The sequence below is a fragment of the Cynocephalus volans genome, chromosome 14, assembly GCF_027409185.1.
Source record: "Cynocephalus volans isolate mCynVol1 chromosome 14, mCynVol1.pri, whole genome shotgun sequence".
Taxonomy (NCBI): Eukaryota; Metazoa; Chordata; class Mammalia; order Dermoptera; family Cynocephalidae; genus Cynocephalus; species Cynocephalus volans.
In genome coordinates, this window is record NC_084473.1 from 62692685 (window position 1) to 62714200 (window position 21516).

Genomic DNA, 21516 nt, shown 5'->3' on the forward strand with positions numbered 1-21516 from the left:
GCACCCCAAAAGCAATTGGGTATAACATGTAGTGAATAAGGTGGATATTGAAGTTGGGGATGGTATTTTTGTTCAAAAGTAGGTATATTGCTAAAGTAATGACTGAGTTTTGCTGTTTTATAGTGTAATTTTAAAGGATTTTTCAAATGTTTTAAAAGCACTGGAAGGATCATTGAAATATGTATTGCCTCCTAAGATTAATTATTGAAGGATAACCTTCATTTGGATATGAAAGCTAAGATCTGTTTAAAAAGTCTCATTACTCTATGTTTGTACCTCTTATCCTCTCCCTTAGAAAGATAATTTGGACAAATATAAGAATATTCCCAAATAATCAAGTTTCTTTTTCACTGATAAACCCATAGGTAGAAATAAGGGGCCGAAATTTAGCAAAACAACAAAACCAAACCAAACAATGAAACAGTACGAGGGTACTTCAAAAATTTCATAGAAAAATAGAATTGAAAGATCGTGTGAATCTTTTCATGAACTTTTTGAAGACCCCTCATATTGCTGCCAACAGGATTTGTAATTTGTGCCTCTTTTAAGAAATCTGTAGATGGTTTGTTGCTAATTTCCCAGGCTTTCACTATTCGAACACGATGAGATTTGATCATGGGAGCTTCCCTCCTGAGTACCTGTAACTTAAACTGTGCAATGTGAGTATTCTGGAGTATTCTGAAAAGTCATTCTTTATTCCTCTCATAGTGGAGCCAAGTGCTGGAAGAGAGTGAGAGGGAGACCCTGGGGCTAATGGAGGCATAGTCAGGAAAGAGAGGAAGCATTCCAAGGGACAACACGTGGGACTGTTTTTATTTGTAATATAATTAACTTGAGGAAGATTAAGTCTTGCATTACCAAAGAAATAGAAGCAACCACAAACATGTTTGCATTGAGATTATGGGGATGGGGCATAATTTTTTTTGGTATTTTTTTTTTTCTGTCTTAAAATACATATGCATCCCTTGCTGCCAATACAAAAACTTGTTAATTTTCTAATTGCAAAAGAAATACATGCTTAATGAAAAAGAGTTTGAAAATGAAGTAAAACAATAAAAATCACCTGTTATTGAAAACCTAGAGGTATTAATAGTAAAACTTGAATTTATGTTTTCCCAATTATTTCCTTTTCCTTCTTCCTTTCTCCCTCTTTTTCTTTTTCTTTCCTTCTTTCCTTCTCTCTCTCTCTCTCTCTCTCTCTTGCTTGCTCTCTCTCCCCCTCCCTCCTTCCCTCCCCCCTTTATTCTTTTTGTTTTTACAGAAAGAGGATCTATCACATCGAATATAGTATTTCATAAATTGCCTTTTTTATAGCAGTGTAAATAAATAACTCTGACTATATCTTTTTTTGTCAAAGTGTATTTTTTCTCAACATAATTTAAAAAATAATTTTGCCTAGCTCAAATTTTCCAATTATCAAAGCAATACATATTTATTGAAAAGTAATTCAGAAAATATATCAAAACAACTTAAAAAATTTGGTACTCTTGCCAAAAGTTGCTGAAGTTTTTTCTGTAGGCTCTTGAAAGAAAGTATTTGTGCTAAAATTAATTTGTAAAATTTTGGATTAAATGCTCTTGAACAGATTTTCTTTTACTACAGGACTTCTCAGAGTGATGTGGTGACTATGGTGGTCACAAAAGGGAGAAAAAATGCAGTTTTCCAAATTTATTTGACCACAGACACTTTATTCCAACAGAGTAGTTTTCCTCGGAACACATTCTGTTAAATAATGTTTTTTGCACACGCACACACACAGAGCCTTAATATATCATGGACATCTATTTACACTAAGAAATGAGGATTCACATCATTATTTTTAATGGCTGTAAAGTATACCACTATTTTAATGCACCTCAATGTTTTAAAAAAGTCCCTTATTGGTGGCTATCTAGATTGTTTCCATTTTTTTTTGCATTTGTAAATTGTGCCGAATCAACATCCTTGTATACTTTTGTACACTTGTCCAATTATTTCAAAACTCCTAAAAAAAGAGAGATAGTACAGGCCTTTTAATTTTATCGTATTCCCAGTTTAATTTCTCTGATCAGGAATATAACAGTTTTTCATAAAAAATAGCGAGGATGAGGATTTAGTTCAAGTGTCTAGTCTACTCATGAAAGATGAAAAATAAGATCAGAATGAGCTATCAGAAATATGGTTTGCTAAATACTTGCAGTTATTGACAAGGCTGATATGCATTTATAAATAGTTATCAAGGTGTTTTTTCAGTATGGAAGCTTATTTGTAATGAGCGTCCCTCATTAAAAAATAAAGTAAAAAAAAAAAAAAAATCCAAAAATATCTTTCTCCCCTCCCTTGCAGAGAATCAAAAAGCTTAAGAGAAACAATGCCTTCTGAGTTTTAAGTGAAAAGGAAACACATTTTAAATCCAAGTTAGGATGTAGATGTACCGTTCCTATAAGTAATTTGCCTCTTCTCATTAATTAAAGCCTGAAATACCCTATCTAGTGTTTTATTATGACTACGTTCCATCAAAGATCCCATAAGTTATTTCATTGGCGTTTACATAGTCTAGAGTCTTATCCTGCCTAGAATACAAAGTAAGAACGCAATTCTGTTTGATCAGATTTGCTCTGAGTAGTGGAATGTGCATTGGAGCTCTTGAACAATTATATACAGGACTGAGCAAAGGGTATTGTTTGCTTATATGGTGGACGGAGATGACGAATGTTAATGTTATCCCCAAGAACACTTTTTAATTTATATCAAAATTGTATAAACAGGGTCACCAGAGCTAAATGAGATGTCAATGACCTATGAAGATCAGAAAGTAAACAAAAGATCTTAAAATAAGCATGTAACCTGAACACCTCAGGAATTGTTGTATATTGAAAGGCAATTGTTTACATAAAGAGAGGGAAAATTACTTAGTGCTAATTCCACTTGTGGCAGGCTCCTTTTTTTCCCAGTCCTTCATAGGATGGTGGAGGACAAGGGCTTCACTCTGCCTATTTTGAAGGGCTGTGGGGAAAACCTGCATGAGCCATTCCTTGCAATCACGGGCACTCAGAAGTCCACTCATTCCCTTTACAGCGCCGCTTAACTTCAGGCTAAGTCCTTTTCTCAGGATGAGTGTGGAAGTGGGGGAGGTAGCCAGGGAAGTTGAGGAACATTAAAGGAGTAAGATATGGTTGGCAGGAAGAGATAGGTAGATCCTCCGAGGCACATATTCAAGGATTTCTTTGAAGCCCAAACTTCCATCTTCAAAAGGAATTCCAGCCAGATGGGAGACAAATGGGAACATGTTTCTGGGTGGGTAACTCACAGGCTTTGGATTCAAGGGTGGAGGAGTAATGAGTCCCCCAAAATTTTGTCTAAAAAGAGGACAATGCATTAAGTAAAAGAAAGACAATTATTATTATTAGTTATTAGACACATATAATTATGGACCCGAAACTGAGACAAATTAAAAATTCACTGAAGTAAATAGTTTTCCCATAAAATATAAGAAGATGTATCAGCCCTCCAAGTTAGCAAGAGCAATTCAAGAGGTAGTGTAGTCTAGTGATTATGTACATGGCTTTGTGGTCATGCTGCCTAAAATTGGACCCAGGCTCTCCTAATTAGACTGTGTGATCCAGGAGAAGTAATTTGACCTCTCTGTGCCTGACTTTCCTCATTATTGGAATGGGAGCAATAATATTTAGTACTTACCTGCTAGGTTAGTTGTAAAATTAAATGAGTTACTGCATACAAAGTGTGCTCAGAACAGTGCTTGACACGTAGTGAGCACTCAGCGAACATTAGCTGTTCATTTTAACATCTGAAGACAAGCTAAGCTGAGTACTCTGCTAAAAGATAACTATTTTGCTGCTTGCCGTCTCATTTGTTAGCTTAATTTGTTTGATTTTAATAACTTTTTGGTCTTTAACAGTCACCTTGCAAAATATAAGTAATCCTACAGAATCCTACTTGTAGTCCCACCCAAAAGTGCTATCGATTAATAAATACTGGAGCAGGGATTAACTGGTCATCTATACTGACTGGATGGGATAACATTTCAGGGAGGAGGGAGAGGTGCTGAGGCAGTGGGAAAGCTTCTAGGATAAACATAGCCCACCTGTAACCCGTAGCTCCTAAGATAAATGTAAAGCCACTTTACGCCAAACTTAATCCACCGATTACAATTTTGCTAATTGTAAGGGAATTCTTAAGCCTACATTGTTTCAGTACAAAACCCAAAGAAAGAATGTGACAATATTATTCTGTGAGATAAAATAGATGGCTGGGATGCTGGCCGGTTAGCTCAGTTGGTTAGAGCACAGTGTTATAACACCAAGGTCAAGGTTTCAGATCCCCATACTGCCATCTGCCAAAAAACAAAACAAAAACTGACAAAATAGAGGGCTGTGATACATTTGTGACTCCCCACCTAAACCATGGGAAGGGAGAGTACTGAAAGAAGAGGAACTCATGAAAGAGTCTTATAGGTTGATAGTGGAAAATACCATGTGAAGGAATTCTGGAATCTTTGCTTTGGATGCAGGCCGTGGAAAGCTAAGTTAATATGGGGCTGATGCTGCAGGCCAACCAAGCACATGCTTGAGACATCAACAGAGAGAAGAGACAGGGAGAGAAGGACAGGCAGACAGCCATGTACACAAAATCAAAGAAGCTGTTGTTAAACCGTAAACATAGATCCCACTGAAATACCAATTTGTATTTCATGGTTTAGTATTTTTGTTTTTGAATTACATATGGCAGGCAGAATGGGGCATTATAATCTTCCCAGTGTTTGGGTTTTCTTACGGTGTTTATCCAAACCCAACTGAAAGATTTGTTTAGTGGACCAAGACATGCATCTTTGAAGTCAAAGGCACTTGAAACATTGTTTTAGTAGGACAGTGATTCTTAAACTTTTTGATCTCAATACCCCTATGCACTCTTAAGGACTTTTTATTTTGTTGTTACAGCCATTCAAATCATATTAGAAATAAGAACTGAGGGGAGGGAGGTTTTGGTGATGGGCAACAATAATCAGCCACAATGTATATCGACATAATAAAATTAAAAAAAAAAAAAAGAAAGAAATAAGAACTGAGAAAAAATTAACTATTTTAATTAATTCATTTAAATAACAATAATAAACTCGGTTTATGTTCCTATAAATAATAATATTTTTATGAAAGTACATTTCCCAAAACCAAATAAAAAATGAGAAGAGTGGTGAAATGTTTAGCCATAAGACCACAGACCACAGATTCCCATATCCGCTTCTGTGCTCAATCTGTTGTAGTATTTCATGCCACTTAGCTTCTGGAGAACTCCACTGTACCACAATGAGAGAAGGAGAGTGAAAATATAAGGTCCATTTTAGTATTATTTCATTTTAGTGAAAATAGTTTTGAATTCACAGACTTTCTGAAAACATCTCCGAGACGCCCAGGAACCTCCAGACCCAGTTCTCTAGCCTTGGAGAACTACTTACTCCAGAAGTCTTATGTTTGGTCAAGACTGAGTGACCTGATTTTATTATCACTCATAATAGAGGACCACCTTTTCTCACTCTGAATTTGGGATATTTCTTACATTGACAGTGTCTAACAACAGCTGTTGGCTCGGTGACAGTTGAGATGTAGTTGTCACTGCCTGCACAGGTATGAACTTGGTCAGAGCTATTCATATTGTCTCAATTTTGGTTGAATTATGTACATTGTTGGTATTATGTGTTAAGTTTAATTGCCATTTAAAGAACTTACAGTACGATTTGGTGTTGAAATGAGAAATTATTATATATTCTGAGAGGCAAGAATACAGAACAGTGGAGTGTCAATTTGATGTTAGTGAAGCAATTTTGCAAGAATGAATAGAATTCTATGTTTTCTTGCACAAGAACAATGATGGGCTTTGGTACATGAGAAGGGAATAAACCCATAAGTAGCTGTGGATATATTGTGTGTTGTTACTGAGAATATACAAAATGATTGCCAACCCATATAACTGAAGACAAAAAAAAAAAAAAAAATTGGAGCCAAATCTCTCAGCACGGAGTAAAGATGCTGCACAGCAATAAGAGAATGGTGTGACCAATTTCCATATGACACTGGATTATCATTAAGGCAGCGTATCATAGTTTAATTGGTAGTATTTTTTCTTTCTCAGAGGTCCATGGAATAATTTAGGTCTCACTATTGATGACATCTCAGGTTGAGTAAAAAACTCATAACGATATTCTTAGCTGGTGAATAGTTTCTTAGACCTGCCATAACAATGTACCACCAACTAGGTGGCTTAAAAACAACAGGAATGTATTCTCTCATAGTTTTGGAGGCCAGAAGCCTGAAATCAAGGTGTCCACAGGGTCATGCACACTCTGAGACTCGGATACAACCCCCTCTTACTTCTCTGTAGCTTCTGATGGTGGCCATCAATCCTTGGCATTTCTTGGCTTGCAGCTGCGTCACTTCAATCTTTACCTCTGTTGTCACATTACGTTCTCTCTGTGTGTCTCTGTCTTCACAGGGAAGTTTCCTTTTCTTATGAGGACACTAGTCATACTAGATTAAGGGCCTATCCTATTCCAATAAGATTTATCTTATTGACTAATTACATCTACAAGAAATCTATCTCCAAATAAGGTCACATTCTTAGATGGTGGGGATTTTAATTTTAATATACCTTTTGGGGGATGGGCAGAATTCAACCCATAACAAGTGGTTAAGAACATATACAGTCTACGGCAGAGAAAATTCTATGTGTTTCCCAATTCTGTTTCATATTCTTCCCTCCTGAGCACAATAAAAATTTTATTTTCCAGTCCTCTTGCAGTAAAGCAGGAGTGTATGATTAATTATGGGCAATGACTTCTGACAACAAGTGACATGTGTCACTTCTGGGCTGAGGTAGTAAAAAGCTCCTGTGTGACTTTTCAGTCTCTAGATTTCCCTTAGGTGGTGAATGTAAGAACAGTGTGTTGAGATGGTGGACTCACATGATCAGAACATCCTGGATCTGTGAGTTGCTCTACGTGTGATAAAGCACAGATTATGGAGAGTTGCCTAATCATTATACAGTGAGAAATAAATTTGTATGAGCTAAACTACTGAGTTTTTGGAGTCATGTATCACAGCAACATAACCTATCCTATCCCGATTGACACAAGAAGATAAACCAAGAGGTAAAGGATGACATGAAACTATGAATTCCCAATTCACTTTCTGTAGACATATCTACTAATTCATTTTAAGGAAGAAACACTCTTTTCAATGTTCAAAAATAAATTAATTAACATACCACATTAATTAAATAAAGATAAAAACCACATGATCATCTCAACAGATGCAGAAAAAGCATTTGACAAAATCCAACACCCTGTTATGATTAAAAACACTCAACAAACTATGGGAATTGAGCTTCCTCAACCTAATAAAGGGCATCTACAAAAATTCCATAGTTAAGATCATATAAAATAGTGAAAGACTGATCACCCCTAAGATCAGGAAGAAGATGAGGATGCCCACTCTTACCAGTTCTGTTCAGTACTACACTGGAGGTTCTAGCCAGAGCAATTAAGCAAGAAAAGAAAATAAAGGCATACAGACTGAGAAGGAAGAAGTAAAACCATCTCTATTTGCAGATGACATGGTCTTATAGCTGGAAAATACTAAGGAATTAAAAAGATGATTGGATCTAATAAATGAATTTAGCAAAGTTACAGGGTACAAAATTAATATTCAAAAATCCATTGTATTTCTATATATTAGCAATGAACAAGCCCAAGTAAAATTAAGAAAACAATTCAATTTACAATAGAATCAAAAAGAATAAAATGCTTAGGAATGCATTAAACAAAAGAAAGGCAAAATATGTACACTGAAAACTATAAAACATCATCGAAATTAAAGACCTAAATGGTAAGATATCCCATGTTTATAGATTGGAAGACTTGATATCGTTAACATGGTAATACTCCCAAATTGATCTACACATTCAATACAATTCCTATCAAAATCCCACTTGCCTTTGTTTTTTTCCAGAATTGATAAGGTGTTGCTAAAATACATATGGAAATTCAAGAGACCCAGAATAGCCAAAACAATCCTGAAAAATAATATACTTGGAGACTCACTCATCAGAATATTTTTGCTAAAATTAACTGGTTCACACACTGCCTTTCAGAAGAGCAACATTTTTATCTCGAAGATGACGTTACTATATGCTTACTTGTACTAGTCAGGGTAGGCTAGGTCATTTTCCCCCCAATATTACAGGTTTATAATAACAAGGGTTTATTTTTTGCCTTTATTATGTGTCCATTGTGGATTGGTTGAGAGCTCTGCTCCACATCTCCTCATGTTGGGAACTTGGGTGATGGAGAAACCACTGTCTCAAACATTGCTGGGGTTTGCAGCAAAAGGAGAGGGCTCAGGAAGATATTGCACCACCAATTACATGCTCCATCCTGGAAGTGACACATGCCATTTTTGCTCATAATTCGTTGGACAGACCAATCACATGATGCCATCCAACCTCAAGGGGTCCTATGCAATTCCCCCATGGGCTCCCAAGACAAGGAAATGCAGCTATGTGCTAAAGAGATTAATGAATTACCTATTGTAAAAAAAAGTCAAATAGTGCAAAAGCATGTCACTCAGTAACCCAGAGATAACCATTGTTAACAAGTTGGTGTATATTTTCTAGACTCGTAGAAATATAGAGATGCACACACACCATTTAAAAGTATTGCATTATAAGCGACATTTTGTAACCTGTTTTCCCCCCTTAACCATATAACCGTCACATTTTTCCATGCCAAACCATTTAAATCTGCCTCACACCTTTTAGCTGCTACATGCTATTCCACTTTATGGATGGACCATGATTTATTTAATTGACTCCCTGTGGAGAAATAGTTTCTTTCTTGTTTTTGATATCACTAAACATTTTGCAATCAATGCTCTTGAACGTATACCTCAGCCAACAGTAAATGTTTATGGGTGGCTGAATGAAGATGCCAACGAAGGAATGAGCATAACAAATCACCAGTGATTTGAGACTCCATTTACATGGTGAGAGAAGTCAAAACTTTTCCGTGTTGTTCAACATATTTCAGAATGGCAGTAAAGGCTGAGGAATTCTTAGCTATGTTAATACAGCAGGTCATCTGCATTAGCATTTCTAGAGTTCCTTTAAAGTTTTCGATTGCTGTTCAAGTAAAACATTTTCTTGATTATAATGTTTAACATCCACTCTCAGAGCCTGTGGAAATAAGGTATATCACAATGTTATTGCCCTGTCTGAGAAGTCTGAAGCTCCTGAGAAAGAAACAAGGCGGTAATGGGACACCTCATTTATTTTTTATCTTTGGTTCCAATCCTTCAACCATGTATATAGAATGACGGAAGGTTTAAGAGAGAAATCGGAATTTAAGGATAGTCAGGGTTTCAGCCATTTGAACCAATCACAAGTGCACTAGCTTGAAAAGCTTAGTGATTCTGACTATGGAGGTATTTACAGTCCCAGGAGGACAGTGGCTTTGACAGCTCTCAGTTTTGATGGGTTAAGTAGTTTGTAGTTGGTTGGGGGTGGAGGGGGGCGTTAGTGTGGAAGATAAATGAGTTCCTCAATTTATGAACTGACTCCCCAGGCTACTCAACTCAGCTAAGCTTTCCTGGCAACTGCTTGACGGGGTTCTCACTGGGAGACAGTCAGCACTGTGCTTGGAGCCCTGCAGGAAAAATAAACCCCATTGAACCAACCAAAATACTGGGGAGGGCTTGAGTAGTTGCAGTAAATCCTAAATCAGGAAAAAAACACAGTGGAGCAGGGGAGTGTTAAAGATAGGCTAGTGCTTATTCTACATCCTTATTCACATGAGCTTTATAAGGAATCATCACGAAAGACGACTGAAAGCAATTTGAAAAAAAATTCTTATTCAGGCTAATCTATTTCAATTTCATTTTAGGCTGTATATGGTATGCATAGCACATTTAAAAAATCTATTCTATTTTGGCAATTTTGTGTATGTAGTTATTTTCTTTGTGTGTGTGTGTGTGTGTGTGTGTGTGTATGTGTCTGTGTGTGTGTGTGTGTGTGTGTGTGAGAGAGAGAGAGAGAGAGAGAGAGAGAGAGAGAGAGAGAGAGAGAGAGAGAGAGAGAGAGAGAGAGGTGGGAGGAGAGGGAGAAAAAACAATTGGCCAAGGAGAGGATATGAGGAAAGGTAAATAATATAATCAGGAATTATAGAAAAGTATTATTTCTGATTTGGGAATATAAAATAGGAATGTATTAGTCAGCTTGGGCTGCACAACAAAAAAGTACAGACTGATGGTTTAAACAATGCCAATTTATTTCTTACATTTCTGGAAGATAAGTCCAAGATCAAGGGGCTAGCAACTCAGGTTTCATTCTGAGGCTTCTCTTGGCTTGCAGGCAGCCACCATCTTGATTGGTGATGACATTACCTCTTCTCTGTGCAAGCAGAGAGAGAGAGAGAGAGAGAGAGAGAGAGAGAGAGAGAGAAAATGCTCTTAGATGTTTGTTCTTATAAGTGCACTAATTCCAGTAATCCTATCATGAGGGCCCCACTCTCACGATCTCATCTAACACTTATCACCTCCTAATGACCCGTCTCCAAATACCAGTGCTTGGGGGGTTGAATTTTGAATTTTGGGGGGACACAAACATTCATTCACAACAAGGACTGTTTAATTCTTCATTTTCCAATCAGTCCCCAAGAAGTTCCTACAGAATTAAAGTTAAATTTCTATTTGGATAATCTCCAACCTAGAAACCTTCCCTCTAAAAATGATGCACACACACACTTATCTTTGTCCCCTCCATCTTGCACTGGGCAGGACTTCCCTACCTTCATCCCCACCTTTACCCCCTACATAAAATTCTTACAGATATGAATGGTGGATTCAGATGAAGATTAAGGGAAGCAGGGAAAAGCATATTTGAGGAGCTGATGCCAGGGGATGACCCCTAAATAACTCCTGTTTGCCAATTTTTCATTTCTACTACCCAAATGTTTAATTTGATTTCACCTTGTTATCTGCCTGAGACTCCACAATTAAAGAACTATTCGGGCTCACAAGCATTAGCTTTTAAAATGCAAATATTTGTGCATGTCCATGTGCTTGCATGTGTGTGTGCCATGTTAACAGACTATGAATTATTCTGACAACACTGGGATATTGGTCCATCCAAGTCTTTTTTCCTGCTGGCAGGTGGTTGAGGCTACTGTACTGAGACTGCAGAAGTTGTTTGAGGGAGAAGTGAGGGGGTGGAGAGGTGGACATGAGGAGAGCTCAGAATGATGTACCAATGTGTTCACCAGCACCTTGAAAGGTGCCTGTCCCATAAGGGGCACTCTATAAATATTTGTTGGAAGAGTGAAATGAAGAAGTATCTTTGTAGAGGATTGGGCCTTGAGTCTTGTAAAAGGAAGCTGACATAGCATAACAACTTCGTTTCGCCTTTGCCAAGATTTCCTAAGTGGGACTCCTTGTTATTCTTGCTTTTTGTTCTTTGTCAGTCCTTCCCAGCCTTGACCTTGGGATCTATCTGATCTGTCACTATCACTGTAGATAAACTCTCCTGTAAGTGCACTTGGAAATAAACAAGGCCATCCTCTTGCTGAAAAAGAGTGCAATTTTAGGAATACAGGGAAGGCAACTATTGATTGATTCCTGGAATCTTATGTAGATCTTCATTCCTTAGCTCAAGGTTTTGTCATAGTTGGTAATATATCGGAAGAACACTGGGCATTGGGTTCTAGCATTTGCTTTGGCCTAAATAACTGAGTGACATGGCACAAAATACTTCTTGTACCTTGCTTTTCTTAGAATATTCCATCAGTTCCTTGTGAACCTAGCACAGAGCTCTCTGTACAAAGCAGACACTGAGAACCTTGAATTGTCTTTATGTAGAAATATGTAGGTCCAAGTGATGTCATACCATGTTAGATTTACTATGATCATTAGCAAATATGTTATATTACTTTTGTTGAAGGTAAGAGAGTCAAATATGAGTAGACTGTTTATTTTGTGCCTCATTTTTAAGCCTGATAATCCATTAAATTTGAATAATTATAAACACGCATGGGAAGGAAGTAATATGAAGCAGGAACTAATAATTTTGGCCAGGCGGGTGTTATTTGTGACCTTACTCAAGAGAGAGAAGCAGGATTTGGGGAATGGTCCATTTTCCCCCACAATGTTGCCACATTCTGATTTTGTGATGGCAAAATAATTTAACCTGTTAGGATTTCAGTGTCCTCATCTGTAAATGGCATTTGAATCAGATGATCTCTAAGGTCAAATAGAGAATTAACCAATTTTTTTCTTTCCTTTAACTTATTCATTTATTAAAAAAACAATTATTGAGGGCATATCAGTGCCAGGCACTGGGGATATAGCAGTGAGCAAAACAGATAAAAATGCCTGCCCTTGTGGCGTTTACATTCTGCATGAAGACACACACACAATAAACAAGTACGTAATCAAAAATATAATTAAACTCATGCACATGTACATATACATAAACATATGAGGGTACTTCAAAAAGTCCATGGAAAGATTCAAATTACCTTTTATTTTCATTTCTCTACAAACCTTTTGAAGTACGTATCTATGAATATGTCAGAGAGAGGGAAGTGCTGTGGAGGGAGAAATGTGAAAAGAAGTGGGGAGAGAGAATTCTAAGGCAGAGTGTGACCATTTAATATTGTTCTGGCAACTCATCCAAGAGGATGGAGTTGGATTTTCTCATAAAAAGAAAATTTTTGTGATTCTTTTGGAGTTCATCCTTTCTATGGAAAGATTTTTCTAGCCAAACACATCTTTGGCTTCATTTCACTCATCTATTTATTTTTCATGTATACTTTAAAAAAGTGCATTGTTATTTGCCTGCAAATACACAGATCTTAAAGGTCAGTCTGGTGAATAATGACAGTCACAGTTAACTGTGTAACCATCACACGAAACAATACATAGAGCACTCCTTTCATTCAGGCAGTTCCATGGTTCCTCTTTCCAGTCAACTGCCGTCCCTTCCTCCACACTCCCATACAATCGATTTCTGACATCTGTAATTAAAGATTAGGTTTGCCTGTTCTCAGACTTCATGCACCTGGAAGCATACAGTGCAGATTTTTGTTTCTGTCTTCCTTGTATCAGCATGATGATTTTGGAATTCATTCATGATGATTTGTGTAACAGTATTTTGTGCCTTTTTATTGTTGGGTTCTATTCCATTGAATAGGTTTACTTGACGTTTAAAGGGGCCTTGCAATGAACAGGAGTCTTTTTTCAAAATATGAGTCAGAATCTTGCTACTGAAAGAGAAGTGTAGAATGAAAGGATGGATGATCTGCATGACCTCACATTTCTCTCCTTTTTGGGGGACACACCTTTTATTAGTATCAGTGGGTTTCTTCCTCTGAGTGTCAAAAGCAGGCTCTACCCTTGACAGCATCTTGGCTTTCCGGACACTTGCTATGAATTTCAGGCTCCCCCACCTGGGTGCTAGACTCACACAGCTATTTCTATCACTGCTAATCCAGTTTCTTAGACAAGCCATTGGCCAGCCAGTTCCTTTGCAAGATACAGCAGCAGTCCCACATCCTGGGCTGCACGTGTCTGGCACACAGGTGTTATGTTAAGTCTTCATTCTTAACCAGGTAGATGAGACTCCACTGGAGTAGGTAATGTTTCCAGCCTCCTACATTAGCACATCACTCTTTTCTTGCCCTGATCCTTGTTGATTTGAATGTAAAGACAGGCAGAGTGGGATAGCTGAGGACAGAGGGGAAGGGAAACTACTCATCTTGGGGATTGTCTTTGAGAGGCAACTGAACAATTTTTAATCAATTACTGGACAGAGCAAGGCTGGGTGATACAAGGAGATGAGTCTGATGTGAAAAAGCACACCCTTCAGGTGTTTCTAGGATGCACTAGTCCAAGTATACAGTTTTATGAAGTGATAAAATAAATGATTTTCCTAGAGAAACAGAAAGTACACACTGAAGGGTGACTCGGCATGGTGTCCAGTTAGCTGATACACGGCCTCTTGCAGGGATTCCTTTGCATCCCTGGTGCAATGAAGAAGACCATGACTACCAGGGCGGGAGAGGCGTGGGATTAGTCAGTGGCATTAGGCTGTCACCACTTGTCTTACACATTGACAATTCTGTTCATTCATTTGACAATTCTGTTCATTCATTTGACAATTCTGTCTTAGTCGTGTTCTCAGACTGTATTCCTCAGCAGCAAGAATAATATCAGGGCAACCAAGCCATGGCTTGGACCCATGATGTATGTAAATTGAAGGGTTTTCTTCCCCATCATACAAAAGTTACCTCTCTTTTGAAACACAGGCTTTCTTTTCTTTTCTTTTTTTTAATTGAAACATACTGATTGTGCATATTCATGGGATACCAAGTTATATTTCAATACATGTATACAATGTGTGATGATCAACTCAGGGTATTCAGCCTATTCATCATTATAAAACGTAATCATTTCTTTCTGATGTGAGTATTTGATCTCCTCTGCTCATTTACTAATGTGCAGTAAGTTATTGTTAATTGTAGATGCCTAGCTCAACTTATGCCAATAGAACTTATTTTTCCAAACTAGCTGTATAATTTTGTGTCCATTAACAGATTTTCACTGTGCTCCCTCCTCCGTCCCTTTTCCTGCCTCTTGTAACAACAGCTCTTCTTTGTCCTTCTAAAAGTTCAATTTACTATTTATTTATTTGTTTGTTTTAGCTCCCACATATGAGTGAGAACATGCAGTATTTCTCTTTCTGTGGATGTCACATTTTGCCTGACATAATTTTCCCCAAGCTCAGTCATGCTGCTGTGAATGGTAGATTTCATTCTTTTTTATGGCTGAGTAGTATTCCATTGTGTAGATATACCACAGTTTTCCTTATTGAAGGTCATTAAATGTCGATAGACATTTAGGTTAGTTCTTTATATTGACTATTGTGAATAAAACTGCAATTAATAGGGGAGTGCAGGTATCCCTTTGACATGTTGATTTCCTTTCCTTTGGGTATATACCCAGTGGTGGGGTTGCTGGATCATATGGTAGATCTTTCTGAAGTTGTTTGAGAAAATGCCATGCTGTTTTCCATAATGGCTGTATGAATTTATGATCCCACCAAAATGTTTACAAGTTCTATTTTCTCTGCATCCTCACCAGCATTTGTTATTTTTGGTCTTTTTGATAAATAGCCAATCTAACTGGGTTGAGATAATATTTCAGTGTGGTTTTGATTTGCATTTCCCTGATGATTAGTGATTTTGACCATTTTTTCATATACCTGTGTGCCATTTCTATGTCTCCTTTTGAGAAATGTCGAGTCAGCTCCTTTGCCCATTTTTCACTTGGATTATTTGTTTTTTTACTATTGAGTTGTTTGACTTCCTTGTATATTCTGGATATTAATCTCTTACTAAGTGCATAGTTTGCAAGTATTTTATCCCATTCTTCAGGTTGTCTGTTTACTCTGTTGATAATGTTCCTTGCTGTGCAGAAGCTTTTTTAGTTTGATAGAATCCCATTTGTTTAATTTTGCTTTTGTTGCTGGTGCTTTTGAGGTTTTTGCCCAGTCCTTCATCCTGAAGCATTTCCCTTGTGTTTTCTTATAGAAATTTTATAGTTTCATGTCTGACATTTAAGTCTTTAATCCATTTTGAGAAACTCAGGATGAATATACTGTGGTGTGTTTATATAATGGAATAATATGTGACAGTGAAAAATGAATAAACTAGAGAAAATGTATCCAAGTGGATATATCTAAAAAAAGTATGTGGTGAAAAAATAGTTAAATATGTATAATATGATGTCATTTATACAAAACTTAAAAATATACAGAATGATACTGTATGCTGTCTAGGTCAATTTACATATATATCAAAGTATAAAGTTATATTTCAATTTGATAACTTCCAAATTCAGAATTAGGGTTATCTCTGGTGGGAGGTTGGAGAGGAACACTTTTGGGAGAGGTACACAAGGAACTACAACCAACCTTATAATATTTAATTTTTTAAACCGGGTAACAGCCTTGAAAGTATTCTGTATACTGTTATGCATTTATTTTTATACATTTAAAAACATTTTACAATAAATCCATAGCAACTAATAAATAAAATAGGACAATTATTGGTTTTTATTCTTTAAATTATTAAACTTTTAAAGATTTAATATTCATCCATTTTTTACCAGTTGCCAAATTTTAGATTTAGGTAAAGAAATTAAATGAAAGGGGGAGGTATTCTTTGATTTCAAAACTTCTAAATGTTAATGAATTGTTCTTAAAAAGCAGTTTGACCCTCTGAAGCGAATACTTGGTGTATGTCCACCTAATTAATGATGTGGAACACAGGATTTTACATAAACACTGCTGTAACCCCTTTTCTCAAAGAATTCCATAACATACGTATTTATTTATGCAGTATTGCGTGAGACTGCTATGTCTATTGCTCTGGAGTAGGTTTCAAGGTGGGTGGGGGTAGAAAAAATTTCACTTTACAAAATAAAAAGCAAAATGAAAAGTAGAAAAAAATCACAGTGAATTCTAGCCAGTTTCCGAAGAGAAAAATGCAGCAAAGTCCAAAGGACATAAACCCATAGGGAGCAGCTGTGCCAGCATGGATGGATGGGGTTTGCTGAGTCATTTCGGCCTTGTCCCTCTCTGGAATGGGGTGGCACAAGCTGCTCTTGGGTCAGGGCCTTCTGCAGCTGATATGAAGCCATTCAAACTCAGTGCAGGCCCATCTGCATCCTCCTTTCCTGGATTTCCAAGATCCTGTAGCTCAAGTCCTGTGAGAAGAGCTCTTTTCCCATGAAAATCTATTACAACCCACTCTGACCTGGGGCCCTGCTGGCCTGGTTCAGAGCCGTGGGCAACCTGCCATCCCAGCACACTTGAGGATGCAAGAGACACCCTGTGAGAATGGAGATGTAAAGGCAGAGGAAGAGAAATGATGCAATTTCTGTTCCAGCTCAGGGGAAGGACAGCAGAAATGAACGAGATCTGCGAGGAAATTTATATTAGGGGATAAACAAATGAGTTCTGTGCCCGCCTCTTTAAGTCTCTTCAATGCCATGTTCATTTCTCTTTTTTGATTATCAGGTAGTGCTGTCCTCAGTCTCTTGGGGCATCCTTCTTTCCTGATCTGGCACAAACTACCCCTCAGGGCTTAAAGACATGCAGATGACAGATGGTCCAGGTATGCATCTCTTAATCAAGCTGCTGTATTTGCCCATCTAAAGAGCTGTTTAAAAAACACATCTAGAGGATCTCGGTCTCCAGTGCTCGCATCTTATTTACTGCAACTTTCACTTTTGAAAAATCTAAAGAAATTCTCATGCAGGCTGTGACTAAAGGAGAGGGCAAGCTAAAATATTTCCTGTGCAGAGAAAGGACATTTCTTTATCTTAAATTCAGTTGCTGATTTTATTTTATTTTATTTTATTTTTTTGTTTGTTTCCATTTGTTTATTTACTTACTTTTTTGGCAGAGGATTGGGGGAACTAAAACTATGTCTGGTAGCAAGCAAAACATAGTGGGTATCAGTCCCCTCGTCTTTCCAGCACTTCCGCTGAGTCCACTTGGGACTCGAGTCAGTTTGTATTCCTACCAGGGAATTCCCATGGCTCCATGTCTCCACCAACTGTTGGTAGTGTTTGACTTTTATATTTTCCTGTGCTGACGGGTATAGACGTCTCATTGTGGTTTTACTTTCCCTGACCATTAATTATCTTTTAAATGTTGATGTTCCATTTTTTCCCCCCTCTTCTGTGAAATTCCTGTTTAGGTCTTTTGTCTATGCCTCTGTTTTTTGTTGATTTGTTTTGAATTTTTTGTTTGTTTGTTTGTTTGGTTTTTTGGTTCTTTATTCTGGTTGCTAGTCCTTATTGATATGTGCTGCAAATATCTCCTTCAGGTTTATACCTTGTTTTTTTACTTCCTTATGGTGTTTTTGATGAAAAAAAATCTTATAACAGTGAATTTATCATTTTATGATTTACACAATTTGTATTTTGTTTTAGAAATCATTCTCTGCCAGAATTCATAAATATTCTCTATTGCATTCTGAAAAGTTTATAGTCTTGCCTTTTATCTTTAGTTTTTAAATCTACCTTGAATAGATTTTCTCCCCTCTGGCTGCTTTATATATATATATATATATATATATATATATATATATATAATTTTTTTTTTGGTCGATATACATTGTGGCTGATTATTGCTCCCCATCACCAAAACCTCCCTCCCTTCTCCCTCGCCCCCCTCCCCTCCAACAATGTCTTTTCTGTTTGCTTGTCGTATCAACTTCAAGTAATTGTGGTTGTTATATCTTCTCCCCCCCCCCCGGTTTTGTGTGTGTGTGTGTGTGTGTGTGTGTGTGTGTGTGTGTGTGTGTGAATTTATATATTAATTTTTAGCTCCCACCAATAAGTGAGAACATGTGGTATTTCTCTTTCTGTGCCTGACTTGTTTCACTTAATATAATTCTCTCGAGGTCCATCCATGTTGTTGCAAATGGCAGTATTTCATTCGTTTTTATAGCTGAGTAGTATTCCATTGTGTAGCTGTACCACATTTTCCGTATCCACTCATCTGATGATGGGCATTTGGGCTGGTTCCAACTCTTGGCTACTGTAAAGAGTGCTGCGATGAACATTGGGGATCAGGTATACCTTCGACTTGATGATTTCCATTCCTCTGGGTATATTCCCAACAGTGGGATAGCTGGGTCGTATGGTAGATCTATCTGCAATTGTTTGAGGAACCTCCATACCATTTTCCATAGAGGCTGCACCATTTTGCAGTCCCACCAACAATGTATGAGAGTTCCTTTTTCTCCGCAACCTCGCCAGCATTTATCGTTCAGAGTCTTTTGGATTTTAGCCATCCTAACTGGGGTTAGATGGTATCTCAGTGTGGTTTTGATTTGCATTTCCCGGATGCTGAGTGATGTTGAGCATTTTTTCATATGTCTGTTGGCCATTTGTATATCTTCCTTAGAGAAATGCCTACTTAGCTCTTTTGCCCATTTTTTAATTGGGTTGCTTGTTTTCTTCTTGTAAAGTTGTTTGAGGTCCTTATATATTCTGGATATTTATCCTTTGTCAGATGTATATTTTGCAAATATTTTCTCACACTCTGTTGGTTGTCTTTTAACTCTGTTAATTGTTTCTTTTGCTGTGCAGAAGCTTTTTAGTATGATATAATCCCATTTGTTTATTTTTCCTTTGGTTGCCCGTGCTTTTGGGGTCGTATTCATGAAGTTTGTGCCAGGAAGTGTTTCTCCTATGTTTTCTTTAAGAAGTTTTATTGTTTCAGAGTGTATATTTAAATCCTTAATCCATTTTGAGTTGATTTTAGTATACGGTGAGAGGTATGGATCTAGTTTCATTCTCCTGCATATGGATATCCAGTTATCCCAGCACCATTTGCTGAAGAGGCAGTCCCTTCCCCAGTGAATAGGCTTGGTGCCTTTGTCAAAGATCAGATGGAAGTAAGTGTGTGGGTTGATTTCTGGATTCTCTATTCTATTCCATTGGTCAGTGTGTCTGTTTTTATGCCAGTACCATACTGTTTTGGTTATTATAGCTTTGTAGTATAGCTTAAAGTCAGGTAGTGTTATGCCTCCAGCTTTATTTTTTTTGCTCAGCATTGCTTTGGCTATGCGTGGTCTTTTATTATTCCATATAAATGTCTGGATAGATTTTTCCATTTCTGAGAAAAATGTCTTTGGAATTTTGATGGGGATTGCATTGAATTTGTATATCACTTTGGGTAGTATGGACATTTTGACTATGTTGATTCTTCCAATCCAAGAGCATGGGATATCTTTCCATCTTCTTGTATCCTCTCTAATTTCCCTCAGTAGTGGTTTGTAGTTCTCATTATAGAGATTTTTCACCCCTTGGTTAACTCAATTCCTAAGTATTTTATTTTTTTGGTGGCTATTGTAAATGGGAAGGCTTTCTTGATTTCTCGTTCTGCATGTTCACTATTGGAGAAAAGAAATGCTACTGATTTTCGTGTGTTGATTTTGTATCCTGCTACTGTGCTGAAGTCATTTATCAATTCCAAGAGTTTTTTGTAGAGGTTTTAGGCTGTTCGATATATAGGATCATGTCATCTGCAAACAGGGACAGTTTGACTTCATCTTTTCCAATCTGGATGCCCTTTATTTCCTTCTCTTCTCTGATTGCTCTGGCTAGTACTTCCAACACTATGTTGAATAGGAGTGGTAAGAGTGGGCATCCTTGTCTAGTTCCTTTTCTTAAAGGAAAAGCTTTCAGCTTTTCCCCATTCAGGATGATATTGGCAGTGGATTTGTCATATATGGCTTTAATTATGTTGAGATACTTTCCCTCTATACCTAACTTATAGAGGGTCTTTGTCATGAATGAGTGCTGAACTTTATCAAATGCTTTTTCAGCATCTATAGAGATGATCATATGGTCCTTGTGTTTGAGTTTATTAATATGGTTTATCACATTTATTGATTTGTGTATGTTGAACCAACCTTGCATCCCTAGGATGAATCCCACTTGATCGTGATGAATAATTTTATGTATGTGTTGCTGTATTCTGTTTGCTAGTATTTTAGTGAGGATTTTTGCATATATATTCATCAAGGATATCGGCCTGTAGTTTTCTTTTTTGGTTATATCTTTACCTGGTTTTGGTATCAGGATGATGTTTGCTTCATAGGATGAGTTTGGGAGATTTGCGTCCGTTTCAATCTTTTGGAATAGTTTGTAAAGAATCGGTGTCAATTCCTCTTTGAATGTTTGGTAAAATTCTGCATGAATCCATCTGGTCCTGGGCTTTTCTTTGTTGGGAGCCTTCTGATAACAGCTTCAATCTCCTTTATTTTTATTGGTCTGTTCAAATTTTCTACGTCTTCATGGCTCAGTTTTGGGAGCTTGTGTGTGTCCAGAAATTTATCCATTTCCTCCAGATTTTCAAACTTGTTGGCGTATAGTTGTTTATAGTAGTCTCAAATGATTCCTTGTATTTCAGATGAATCAGTTGTAATATCGCCTTTTTCATTTCTAATTTTTGTTATTTGAGTCTTCTCTCTTTTTTTTGTTAGCCATGCTAATGGTTTGTCAATTTTATTTATCTTTTCAAAAAACCAACTTTTTGATTCGTTGATCTTTTGAATTGTTTTTTGGTTTTCAATTTCATTCAGTTCTGCTCTGATCTTAATGATTTCTTTCCGTCTGCTAACTTTAGGTTTGGATTGTTCTTGTTTTTCTAGTTCTTTAAGGTGAAGTGTTAGGTTGTTCACTTGCCATCTTTCCATTCTTCTGAAGTGAGCATTTAATGTGATAAATTTCCCCCTCAATACTGCTTTTGCAGTATCCCACAGGTTTTGGTATGATGTATCATTGTTTTCATTAGTTTCAATAAACTTTTTGATTTCCTGCTTGATTTCTTCTTGGACCCATATGTCATTAAGTAGAATGCTGTTTAATTTCCCTGTGTTTGTATAGTTTCCAGAGT